Source organism: Sinohyriopsis cumingii, chromosome 3 (assembly GCF_028554795.1).
Source record: "Sinohyriopsis cumingii isolate HCF-2022 chromosome 3, ASM2855479v2, whole genome shotgun sequence".
NCBI lineage: Eukaryota > Metazoa > Mollusca > Bivalvia > Unionida > Unionidae > Sinohyriopsis > Sinohyriopsis cumingii.
The window spans coordinates 19454136-19467031 of NC_142963.1; the positions used below are offsets into that span (position 1 = coordinate 19454136).

General features: G+C 36.7%; 1 protein-coding gene across 1 annotated transcript in view; it reads right to left on the reverse strand.

Moving 5' to 3' along the window:
* LOC149802502 (thioredoxin domain-containing protein 11-like) overlaps positions 1-12896 on the reverse strand; it is a 126834-nt gene that overhangs the window by 87457 nt on the left and 26481 nt on the right. The window lies entirely within an intron of this gene.

Genomic DNA, 12896 nt, shown 5'->3' on the forward strand with positions numbered 1-12896 from the left:
GAACAAGGCTTTCTATGCAATCAAATATCCCAATACGTACCTCTTAGCTAATTGCTAGCCAGTGGAATTTACATTATAAATGACAGGATTTGAACAAGGCTCACTATGCAATCAAATATCCCAATACTTACCTCTTAGCTAATTGCTAGCCAGCTAGATTCTGAATTGCAGAAATATACATTTGTATCTTCTGTTTTACTTGGAAAGGAACTGGTATAAGATGCCAATCAAGGTCTGTTTCTGTTCTTTACAAAATGTTTCAAGGTTTAATAAATTTGACACTTTATGACCTCTTGATAAAGCATATTGTATCTTTTGAACTATATTATCAAGATAGTGCTAATTAAAAAACAAAATACAAACAGATAATACTTAATTTCATCTCAGAAGAGATTTTGATTATATTTATTGAAGTCTGAACCAAACTGCTCTTTATTAAATAATTGTTTTAAACCTTAGTGTAATGCAAGTGACATATATTAAAAGATTAAATGTAGTGTAATTGGTACTATGGATACATGGTGTTACCAGATAGCATTGCTGGGAAACACACAAACTGTTTGAAAAATGTTCTGCTTCATGATCATTTAATTTTTCCTCTCGATAAATTTTATGTAAAATTTGTGACAAGGTTAATGATGACCAGGCAAGTTTAATGATACTATCAATGTCAGGTTACTGACATGGACAAAAGAAATCAGCATGTTTGTTGCCATGTAAACAGAGTAAAAAAAGAATAAAAGTCTCAGACTGAAGTGGATCAATCCTTTTTTGAAGTTTTATTAAGACAGTCCTGATGGAGGCAAGACAGAAAAGAAGCACAAAAAAAACCAAGAAACAATTTCACATCGCTATGATGTCTGCAGTCTATAGAGATGTCTACCATTGGGGCATCATGCCGCATATAAGAGTCAATTATCCTGACACCAGGCTAACCAGTCCTAACACTTACCTCTTAATGCTGAGTGCCTAGTGAGGCAGTGGTTAGTACCATTTTTGTAAGTCTTTGGTATGACTCGGCCAGGGTTTGAACCCCCAACCTCCCACATCCAAGGTGGTAACTCTAACCATCACCGAAGCAAAACAAACAACTGGCAAAACAAAAAAGCTTGGACCAGTAGGATTTTTTCTGCAGATATTTCTTCCAGTGCTGTTGATTGGATATGCATTGAAAAACAAAATTGTTTGACCAGTTATTTTATAGGCATCCATTTTTTATCGCATGCCAATATCACCTGTCAAACCCAGAAAGGCTGTGATGGTTTCTCATGGGTTGGTCAAATTCTGGTATGTGGTTTTCTTTGATAGAGCTGGGTAAATGTTTAGCTGTTTCTAGTGATAAAGCTGGGTAAATGTTTAGCTGTTTCTAGTGATAAAGCTGGGTAAATGTTTAGCTGTTTATAGTGATAAAGCTGGGTAAATGTTTAGCTGTTTCTAGTAATAACAACCATGATTAATAGGGGATACACATCATTTCTATAAATGTGAAAGGCCTTGAAACTAGAACACCTTTCATTCAATTTGGTCAAATTCTGTAAGATGGCTCTCTAGATGAAATTTTTCAAAGCTCTTATATTTATGAAGTAACAACCATATTAAATTTTAGTTTGGCTGCATTTGTACAAACTTAAAAGCCCTAAATGCTGATATGATTCCTGTCAAATGAGTTGAAATTTTGCAGAATGGTTCTAAGAAGCAATTTAAGTGTTTTGCTATTCTTAACAGTGGTCATAATTTCTGAGGGATCAATATCATGTTAAGCGTGTGTGTGTGATTTGGATTTTTAACATAGCTTTAACTATTTTTCAGTCATACTGCTACGATGTCTGCAGTGATGTCTAGCACTGGGACATCATGCTGCAGACATGTAGCATGCTGTCCCACCCAGTCACATTATCCTGACACCAGGCCAACCAGTCCTAACACTAACCTCTTAATGCCAAGTGCCAAGTAAGGCAGCTGTTAGTACCATTTATATAAGTCTTTGGTATGACTCGGCTGGGGATCAAACACATGACATCCCACATCCAAAGTGGACGCTCTAACCACTAGGCCATTGAAGTGGTCGCAAATATTGTAAAATTGTTGAACGGGTTTTCTTCTGAACTCACCGTTCTATGGCCTAATTTTGCATACATAATTATGTACAGCTGTTGAAAAGCTCAAAACCATATACAACAGTACATGGAAAATGAGACCAGCTTTTTCAGCTACTACATTTTATTGGCATATTACTTTATTTCAACCCTGTGCTTGCATGGGCATAATACATCTGTGAGATGCATCAAATTATTTTAAAGATGATGCTCGACATTTCCCATTTCCTCTTGGTTTTTCTTATTTCATGTTAAGAAAGGCCTGGATTCTTCTTGTTTTTGCAGGTATACATCTAGGTAATGGTAAGTCCACACTTCATCCCATAACCTGACTTTTCTGTATCACAAGGAAACCAAATGTCATTCATCCATCAAAACACCAATGCTGACATCAGGCTGCTGTGATAAAAGTATAGTTACAGCCAGTACTAGGTCCCATTTTTCTCAACCTTCTTCAACAGAGACCACTGCAGTTGTGTAAAATTGTTTTGGGAGGGAGAGAAGCATATTCTGTATTTATTCATATCGTAAGCCCACGGACGTGCTGAAAGTGGAGATGCAGTACATATAATATTACAAGTATCTGTCTTTCCACTGGAGATGCTAAAATAGGGACAAAAAGATTCTCTATTAAACTGCTTTACACTGGATTCTGACCTGTGATTTACCATCTTAATGTCTGTTAACTGCATCATGAGTTTGACATTAGCAAAATAACAAGAATATTAGTGACCATCTCACAAGAATATGACACTGACCACCACACAAGAATATGACATTGACCAAATTACAAAAATATAACATTAACTATCTAACAAGAATAAGACACTGAACATATTATGACAATTTTGTACTTATAATAAAACAGAAGAACACAAATTAAATAATCCCTGAAAGCAGTTCTTACACATCTATGTGCACATCAAAGATTCTGTAGATTGTCAATGATTTGCTCAAGAGCAAATACCTATCCTGAAGAAACTAACGTAAATATGCAATTTGTATGGTAGGGTCAGTTCTGAAATGCATTTTAACACTGAATATTGTACAATCTGTATGGTGGGGGTCAGTTCTGAAAAGCATTTTAACACTGAATATTGTACAATCTGTATGGTAGAGTCAGTTCTGAAAAGCATTTTAACACTGAATATAGTGCAATCTGTATGGTGGAGTCAGTTCTGAAATGCATTTTAGTATTGAATATTGTACAATCTGTATGGTGGGGTCAGTTCTGAAATGCATTTTAACACTGAATATAGTGCAATCTGTATCGTGGGGTCAGTTCAAAAAGCATTCTAACACTGAATATGGTGTAATCTGTATGGTGGGGTCAGTTCAAAAAGCATTCTAACACTGAATATGGTGTAATCTGTATGGTGGGGTCAGTTCTGAAATGCATTTTAGTATTGAATATTGTACAATCTGTATGGTGGGGTCAGTTCTGAAAAGCATTTTAACAATGAATATTGTACAATCTGTATGGTGGAATTGGCTCTGAAAAGCATTTTAACACTGAATATGGCGCAATCTGTATGGTGGGGTCAGTTCTGAAAAGCATTTTAACAATGAATATTGTACAATCTGTATGGTGGAATTGGCTCTGAAAAGCATTTTAACACTGAATATGGCGCAATCTGTATGGTGGGGTCAGCTCTGAAAAGCATTTTAACACTGAATATAGTGCAATCTGTATGGTAGAGTCAGTTCTGAAATGCATTTTAGTATTGAATATTGTACAATCTGTATGGTGGAATTGGCTCTGAAAAGCATTTTAACACTGAATATGGCGCAATCTGTATGGTGGGGTCAGCTCTGAAAAGCATTTTAACACTGAATATAGTGCAATCTGTATCGTGGGGTCAGTTCTGAAATGCATTTTAGTATTGAATATTGTACAATCTGTATGGTGGAATTGGCTCTGAAAAGCATTTTAACACTGAATATGGCGCAATCTGTATGGTGGGGTCAGCTCTGAAAAGCATTTTAACACTGAATATAGTGCAATCTGTATCGTGGGGTCAGTTCTGAAATGCATTTTAGTATTGAATATTGTACAATCTGTATGGTGGAATTGGCTCTGAAAAGCATTTTAACACTGAATATAGTGCAATCTGTATGGTGGGGTCAGTTCTGAAAAGCATTTTAACACTGAATATGGTGCAATCTGTATGGTGGGGTCAGCTCTGAAAAGCATTTTAACACTGAATATAGTGCAATCTGTATCATGGGGTCAGTTCTGAAATGCATTTTAGTATTGAATATTGTACAATCTGTATGGTGGAATTGGCTCTGAAAAGCATTTTAACACTGAATATGGCGCAATCTGTATGGTGGGGTCAGCTCTGAAAAGCATTTTAACACTGAATATAGTGCAATCTGTATCGTGGGGTCAGTTCTGAAATGCATTTTAGTATTGAATATTGTACAATCTGTATGGTGGAATTGGCTCTGAAAAGCATTTTAACACTGAATATGGCGCAATCTGTATGGTGGGGTCAGCTCTGAAAAGCATTTTAACACTGAATATAGTGCAATCTGTATCGTGGGGTCAGTTCTGAAATGCATTTTAGTATTGAATATTGTACAATCTGTATGGTGGAATTGGCTCTGAAAAGCATTTTAACACTGAATATGGCGCAATCTGTATGGTGGGGTCAGCTCTGAAAAGCATTTTAACACTGAATATAGTGCAATCTGTATCGTGGGGTCAGTTCTGAAATGCATTTTAGTATTGAATATTGTACAATCTGTATGGTGGAATTGGCTCTGAAAAGCATTTTAACACTGAATATAGTGCAATCTGTATGGTGGGGTCAGTTCTGAAAAGCATTCTAACACTGAATATGGTGCAATCTGTATGGTGGGGTCAGTTCTGAAATGCATTTTAGTATTGAATATTGTACAATCTGTATGGTGGAATTGGCTCTGAAAAGCATTTTAACACTGAATATGGCGCAATCTGTATGGTGGGGTCAGCTCTGAAAAGCATTTTAACACTGAATATAGTGCAATCTGTATCGTGGGGTCAGTTCAAAAAGCATTCTAACACTGAATATGGTGTAATCTGTATGGTGGGGTCAGTTCAAAAAGCATTCTAACACTGAATATGGTGTAATCTGTATGGTGGGGTCAGTTCAAAAAGCATTCTAACACTGAATATGGTGCAACCTGTATGGTGGGGTCAGTTCTGAAATGCATATTAACACTGAATATAGTGCAATCTGTATCGTGGGGTCAGTTCAAAAAGCATTCTAACACTGACTATAGTGCAATCTGTATCGTGGGGTCAGTTCAAAAAGCATTCTAACACTGAATATGGTGCAATCTGTATGGTGGGGTCAGTTCAAAAAGTATTCTAACACTAAATATGGTGCAATCTGTATGGTGGGGTCAGCTCTGAAAAGCATTTTAACACTGAATATTGTACAATCTGTATGGTTGGGTCAGTTCTGAAAAGCATTTTAATACTGAATATGGTGCAGTCTGTATGGTGGGGTCAGCTCTGAAAAGCATTTTAACACTGAATATAGTGCAATCTGTATGGTGGGGTCAGTTCTGAAATGCATTTTAGTATTGAATATTGTACAACCTGTATGGTGGGGTCAGTTCTGAAATGCATTTTAACACTGAATATAGTGCAATCTGTATCGTGGGGTCAGTTCAAAAAGCATTCTAACACTAAATATGGTGTAATCTGTATGGTGGGGTCAGTTCAAAAAGCATTCTAACACTAAATATGGTGCAATCTGTATGGTGGGGTCAGTTCAAAATGCATTTTAGTATTGAATATTGTACAATCTGTATGGTGGAATTGGCTCTGAAAAGCATTCTAACACTAAATATGGTGCAATCTGTATGGTGGGGTCAGTTCAAAATGCATTTTAGTATTGAATATTGTACAATCTGTATGGTGGAATTGGCTCTGAAAAGCATTTTAACACTGAATATGGTGCAATCTGTATGGTGGGGTCAGTTCAAAAAGCATTCTAACACTAAATATGGTGCAATCTGTATGGTGGGGTCAGTTCAAAAAGCATTCTAACACTGAATATGGTGTAATCTGTATGGTGGAATTGGCTCTGAAAAGCATTTTAACACTGAATATTGTACAATCTGTATGGTTGGGTCAGTTCTGAAAAGCATTTTAACAATGAATATTGTACAATCTGTATGGTTGGGTCAGTTCTGAAAAGCATTTTAATACTGAATATGGTGCAGTCTGTATGGTGGGGTCAGCTCTGAAAAGCATTTTAACACTGAATATAGTGCAATCTGTATGGTGGGGTCAGTTCTGAAATGCATTTTAGTATTGAATATTGTACAATCTGTATGGTGGGGTCAGTTCTGAAATGCATTTTAACACTGAATATAGTGCAATCTGTATCGTGGGGTCAGTTCAAAAAGCATTCTAACACTGAATATGGCGCAATCTGTATGGTGGGGGTCAGTTCTGAAAAGCATTTTAACACTGAATATTGTACAATCTGTATCGTGGGGTCAGTTCAAAAAGCATTTTAACACTGAATATGGCGCAATCTGTATGGTGGGGGTCAGTTCTGAAAAGCATTTTAACACTGAATATGGTGCAATCTGTATGGTGGGGTCAGCTCTGAAAAGCATTTTAACACTGAATATAGTGCAATCTGTATGGTGGGGTCAGTTCTGAAATGCATTTTAGTATTGAATATTGTACAATCTGTATGGTGGGGTCAGTTCTGAAAAGCATTTTAACACTGAATATAGTGCAATCTGTATCGTGGGGTCAGTTCAAAAAGCATTTTAACACTGAATATGGTGTAATCTGTATGGTGGGGTCAGTTCTGAAAAGCATTTTAACACTGAATATTGTACAATCTGTATGGTTGGGTCAGTTCAAAAAGCATTCTAACACTGAATATGGTGTAATCTGTATGGTGGGGTCAGCTCTGAAAAGCATTTTAACACTGAATATGGTGCAATCTGTATCGTGGGGTCAGTTCTGAAAAGCATTTTAACACTGAATATTGTACAATCTGTATGGTTGGGTCAGTTCAAAAAGCATTCTAACACTGAATATGGTGCAATCTGTATCGTGGGGTCAGTTCAAAAAGCATTCTAACACTGAATATGGTGCAATCTGTATCGTGGGGTCAGTTCAAAAAGCATTCTAACACTGAATATTGTACAATCTGTATGGTGGGGTCAGTTCTGAAAAGCATTTTAACACTGAATATGGTGCAATCTGTATCGTGGGGTCAGTTCAAAAAGCATTCTAACACTGAATATTGTACAATCTGTATGGTGGGGTCAGTTCAAAAAGCATTCTAACACTGAATATGGTGCAATCTGTATGGTGGGGTCAGTTCTGAAAAGCATTTTAACACTGAATATTGTGCAATCTGTATCGTGGGGTCAGTTCTGAAAAGCATTTTAACACTGAATATGGCGCAATCTGTATGGTGGGGGTCAGTTCTGAAAAGCATTTTAACACTGAATATTGTACAATCTGTATGGTGGGGTCAGTTCAAAAAGCATTCTAACACTGAATATGGTGCAATCTGTATGGTGGGGTCAGTTCTGAAAAGCATTTTAACACTGAATATTGTGCAATCTGTATCGTGGGGTCAGCTCTGAAAAGCATTTTAACACTGAATATGGTGCAATCTGTATGGTGGGGTCAGCTCTGAAAAGCATTTTAACACTGAATATTGTACAATCTGTATGGTGGGGTCAGTTCAAAAAGCATTCTAACACTGAATATGGTGCAATCTGTATCGTGGGGTCAGTTCAAAAAGCATTCTAACACTGAATATTGTACAATCTGTATGGTGGGGTCAGTTCTGAAAAGCATTTTAACACTGAATATGGTGCAATCTGTATCGTGGGGTCAGTTCAAAAAGCATTCTAACACTGAATATTGTACAATCTGTATGGTGGGGTCAGTTCAAAAAGCATTCTAACACTGAATATGGTGCAATCTGTATCGTGGGGTCAGTTCAAAAAGCATTCTAACACTGAATATTGTACAATCTGTATGGTGGGGTCAGTTCTGAAAAGCATTCTAACACTGAATATGGTGCAATCTGTATCGTGGGGTCAGTTCAAAAAGCATTCTAACACTGAATATTGTACAATCTGTATGGTGGGGTCAGTTCAAAAAGCATTCTAACACTGAATATGGTGCAATCTGTATCGTGGGGTCAGTTCAAAAAGCATTCTAACACTGAATATTGTACAATCTGTATGGTGGGGTCAGTTCTGAAAAGCATTTTAACACTGAATATAGTGCAATCTGTATGGTGGGGTCAGTTCTGAAAAGCATTTTAACACTGAATATGGTGCAATCTGTATGGTTGGGTCAGTTCTGAAAAGCATTTTAACACTGAATATTGTACAATCTGTATGGTTGGGTCAGTTCTGAAAAGCATTTTAACACTGAATATTGTACAATCTGTATGGTGGGGTCAGCTCTGAAAAGCATTCTAACACTGAATATGGTGCAATCTGTATGGTTGGGTCAGTTCTGAAAAGCATTTTAACACTGAATATTGTACAATCTGTATGGTGGGGTCAGCTCTGAAAAGCATTTTAACACTGAATATTGTACAATCTGTATGGTGGGGTCAGTTCTGAAAAGCATTTTAACACTGAATATAGTGCAATCTGTATGGTTGGGTCAGTTCTGAAAAGCATTTTAACACTGAATATTGTACAATCTGTATGGTTGGGTCAGTTCTGAAAAGCATTTTAACACTGAATATGGTGCAATCTGTATGGTGGGGTCAGTTCTGAAAAGCATTTTAACACTGAATATTGTACAATCTGTATGGTTGGGTCAGTTCTGAAAAGCATTTTAACACTGAATATTGTACAATCTGTATGGTGGGGTCAGTTCAAAAAGCATTCTAACACTGAATATGGTGCAATCTGTATGGTTGGGTCAGTTCTGAAAAGCATTTTAACACTGAATATTGTACAATCTGTATGGTGGGGTCAGTTCTGAAAAGCATTTTAACACTGAATATGGTGCAATCTGTATGGTGGGGTCAGTTCTGAAAAGCATTTTAACACTGAATATTGTACAATCTGTATGGTTGGGTCAGTTCTGAAAAGCATTTTAACACTGAATATTGTACAATCTGTATGGTGGGGTCAGTTCAAAAAGCATTCTAACACTGAATATAGTGCAATCTGTATGGTTGGGTCAGTTCAAAAAGCATTCTAACACTGAATATGGTGCAATCTGTATGGTGGGGTCAGTTCAAAAAGCATTCTAACACTGAATATGGTGTAATCTGTATGGTTGGGTCAGTTCTGAAAAGCATTCTAACACTGAATATTGTACAATCTGTATGGTGGGGTCAGCTCTGAAAAGCATTTTAACACTGAATATTGTACAATCTGTATGGTTGGGTCAGTTCAAAAAGCATTCTAACACTGAATATGGTGCAATCTGTATGGTGGGGTCAGTTCAAAAAGCATTCTAACACTGAATATGGTGCAATCTGTATGGTGGGGTCAGTTCAAAAAGCATTCTAACACTGAATATGGTGTAATCTGTATGGTGGGGTCAGTTCAAAATGCATTTTAGTATTGAATATTGTACAATCTGTATGGTGGAATTGGCTCTGAAAAGCATTTTAACACTGAATATGGCGCAATCTGTATGGTGGGGTCAGCTCTGAAAAGCATTTTAACACTGAATATAGTGCAATCTGTATGGTGCGGTCAGCTCTGAAAAGCATTTTAACACTGAATATAGTGCAATCTGTATGGTTGGGTCAGTTCTGAAAAGCATTTTAACAATGAATATTGTACAATCTGTATGGTTGGGTCAGTTCAAAAAGCATTTTAACACTGAATATGGTGCAATCTGTATGGTGCGGTCATCTCTGAAAAGCATTTTAACACTGAATATAGTGCAATCTGTATCGTGGGGTCAGTTCTGAAAAGCATTTTAACAATGAATATTGTACAATCTGTATGGTCGGGTCAGTTCTGAAAAGCATTTTAACACTGAATATAGTGCAATCTGTATGGTGGGGTCAGCTCTGAAAAGCATTTTAACACTGAATATAGTGCAATCTGTATGGTGGGGTCAGTTCTGAAATGCATTTTAGTATTGAATATTGTACAATATTGTACAATCTGTATGGTGGAATTGGCTCTGAAAAGCATTTTAACACTGAATATGGCGCAATCTGTATGGTGGGGTCAGTTCTGAAATGCATTTTAGTATTGAATATTGTACAATCTGTATGGTGGAATTGGCTCTGAAAAGCATTTTAACACTGAATATGGCGCAATCTGTATGGTGGGGTCAGTTCTGAAATGCATTTTAACATTGAATATGGTGCAATTTTTACAGTGGGATCAGTTCTGAATTAGCTTAATGCCATGTTTGATGCCAGAAAGGATTGATTCTTAATGTGTAGCTCTAAACATTTCAAGACAATAAATCTAAAAAGTACTGACCACATTCTCCACAATTTCAAAGACAATGACTGAGACGACAAACTTCAGATATGTGGTGTGGAAAAACTAAAAAGAACAACACTGTTGCCAAAATATTTCAACACCTGCAATATAAAGGAGACCAACTTCAGCAAGTCCGTACGACAGGCTAGATACTACTGAAGCCATCTGCATTTCTTAAAGCTATGGCCCATCCTAAGACATGAATGATACATTTTCAAGATATAAAAAATGTGGGATGAGCAGGTTTTAAAAAAAAAGAGCTTGAATTTTTTTTTTTATAAAAAACCAAGATGCCACCACAAGTTTCGAATTCTTGATCTCTTGTTTAACAGTCTAGACAATACACACAAATGTGGGTGTTTATATATAAGATGCTGTAATACTACATACTGTTGAGGCCATCTGCATTATTTGTTATGCTGTAATACTACATCCTTTGAGGCCATCTGCATTATTTGTTATGCTGTAATACTACACACCATTGAGGCCATCTGCATTATTTGTTATGCTGTAATACTACATACTGTTGAGGCCATCTGCATTATTTGTTATGCTGTAATACTACATACTGTTGAGGCCATATGCATTATTTGTTATGCTGTAATACTACATCCTGTTGAGGCCATCTGCATTATTTGTTATGCTGTAATACTACATACTGTTGAGGCCATCTGCATTATTTGTTATGCTGTAATACTACATACTGTTGAGGCCATCTGCATTATTTGTTATGTTGTAATAGTACGTAAATTTGGGGCCATCTAAATTATTTGTTATATTGTAAAGATAAATACAGTTCAGATCATCTGTATTATGTTGTATGGCTACACACTGATGAGGCCATCTGCATTATTTGTATGTTGTGATGCTACATACTGTTGAGGCCATCTGCATTATTTGTTATGTTGTAATTCTACATACAGTTCAGGCCATCTGCATTATTTGTATGTTGTGATGCTACACACTGTTGAGGCCATCTGCATTATTTGTTATGTTGTAATTCTACATACAGTTCAGGCCATCTCCATTATTTGTATGTTGTGATGCTACACACTGTTGAGGCCATCTGCATTATTTGTTATGTTGTAATGCTACATACAGTTCAGACCATTTGCATTGCTTATGTTGTATGGCTACACACTGTTGAGGCCATCTGCATTATTTGGTATGTTGTAATACTACGTACAGTTCAGACCATTTGCATTGCTTATGTTGTATGGCTACACACTGTTGAGGCCATCTGCATTATTTGTATGTTGTAATTCTACATACAGTTCAGGCCATCTGCATTATTTGTATTGTGATGCTACATACTGTTCAGACCATTTGCACATTGTTTATGTTGTATGGCTACATACTGTTAAGACCATCTGCATTATTTGTTATGCTGTAATACTACATACTGTTGAGGCCATCTGCATTATTTTATTGTAATGCTACACACTGCTGAGGCCATCTGCATTATTTGTTATGCTGTGATGTTACATACAGTTCAGACCATATGCATTATTTGTATATTGTAATGCTACACACTGCTGAGGCCATCTGCATTTTTTGTTATGCTGTGATGTTACATACAGTTCAGACCATATGCATTATTTGTTATGTTGTAATGCTACATACAGTTCAGACCATTTGCATTATTAGTTATGTTGTAATGCTACACACCATTGAGGCCATCTGCATTATTTGTTATGTTGTAATGTTACATATAGTTCAGGCCTGCATTATTTGTTATGTTGTAATGCTACACACAGTTCAGGCCATCTGCATTATTTGTTATGTTGTAATGCTACACACCATTGAGGCCATCTGCATTATTTGTGCTGTGATGCTACATACTGTTGAGGCCATCTGCATTATTTGTTATGTTGTAATGCTACATACAGTTCAGGCCATCTGCATTATTTGTTATGTTGTAATGTTACGTATAGTTCAGGCCATCTGCATTATTTGTTATGTTGTAATGCTACACACAGTTCAGACCATTTGCATTATTTTTTATGTTGTAATGCTACACACCATTGAGGCCATCTGCATTATTTGTTATGTTATGGATTCAGCCAATGTGGGTATGTGGGAAAGCTTGCCAGTAGCTTTTCGTGGGTCAGTGGTTCTTTCCAGGGGTTTTCCCAGGTTCTTCCTCCACCATTAATACTGACTGCCATGTATAGCCTATCCTGTGCTGAAAAATGGCGTTAAACCCTACAACAACTACATACAGTTCAAACCATCTGCATTATTTGTTATGTTGTAATGCTACACACCATTAAGGATATCTGCGTTATTTATGTTGTAATGCTACATACATTTCAGACCATTTGCATTATTTGTTATGTTGTA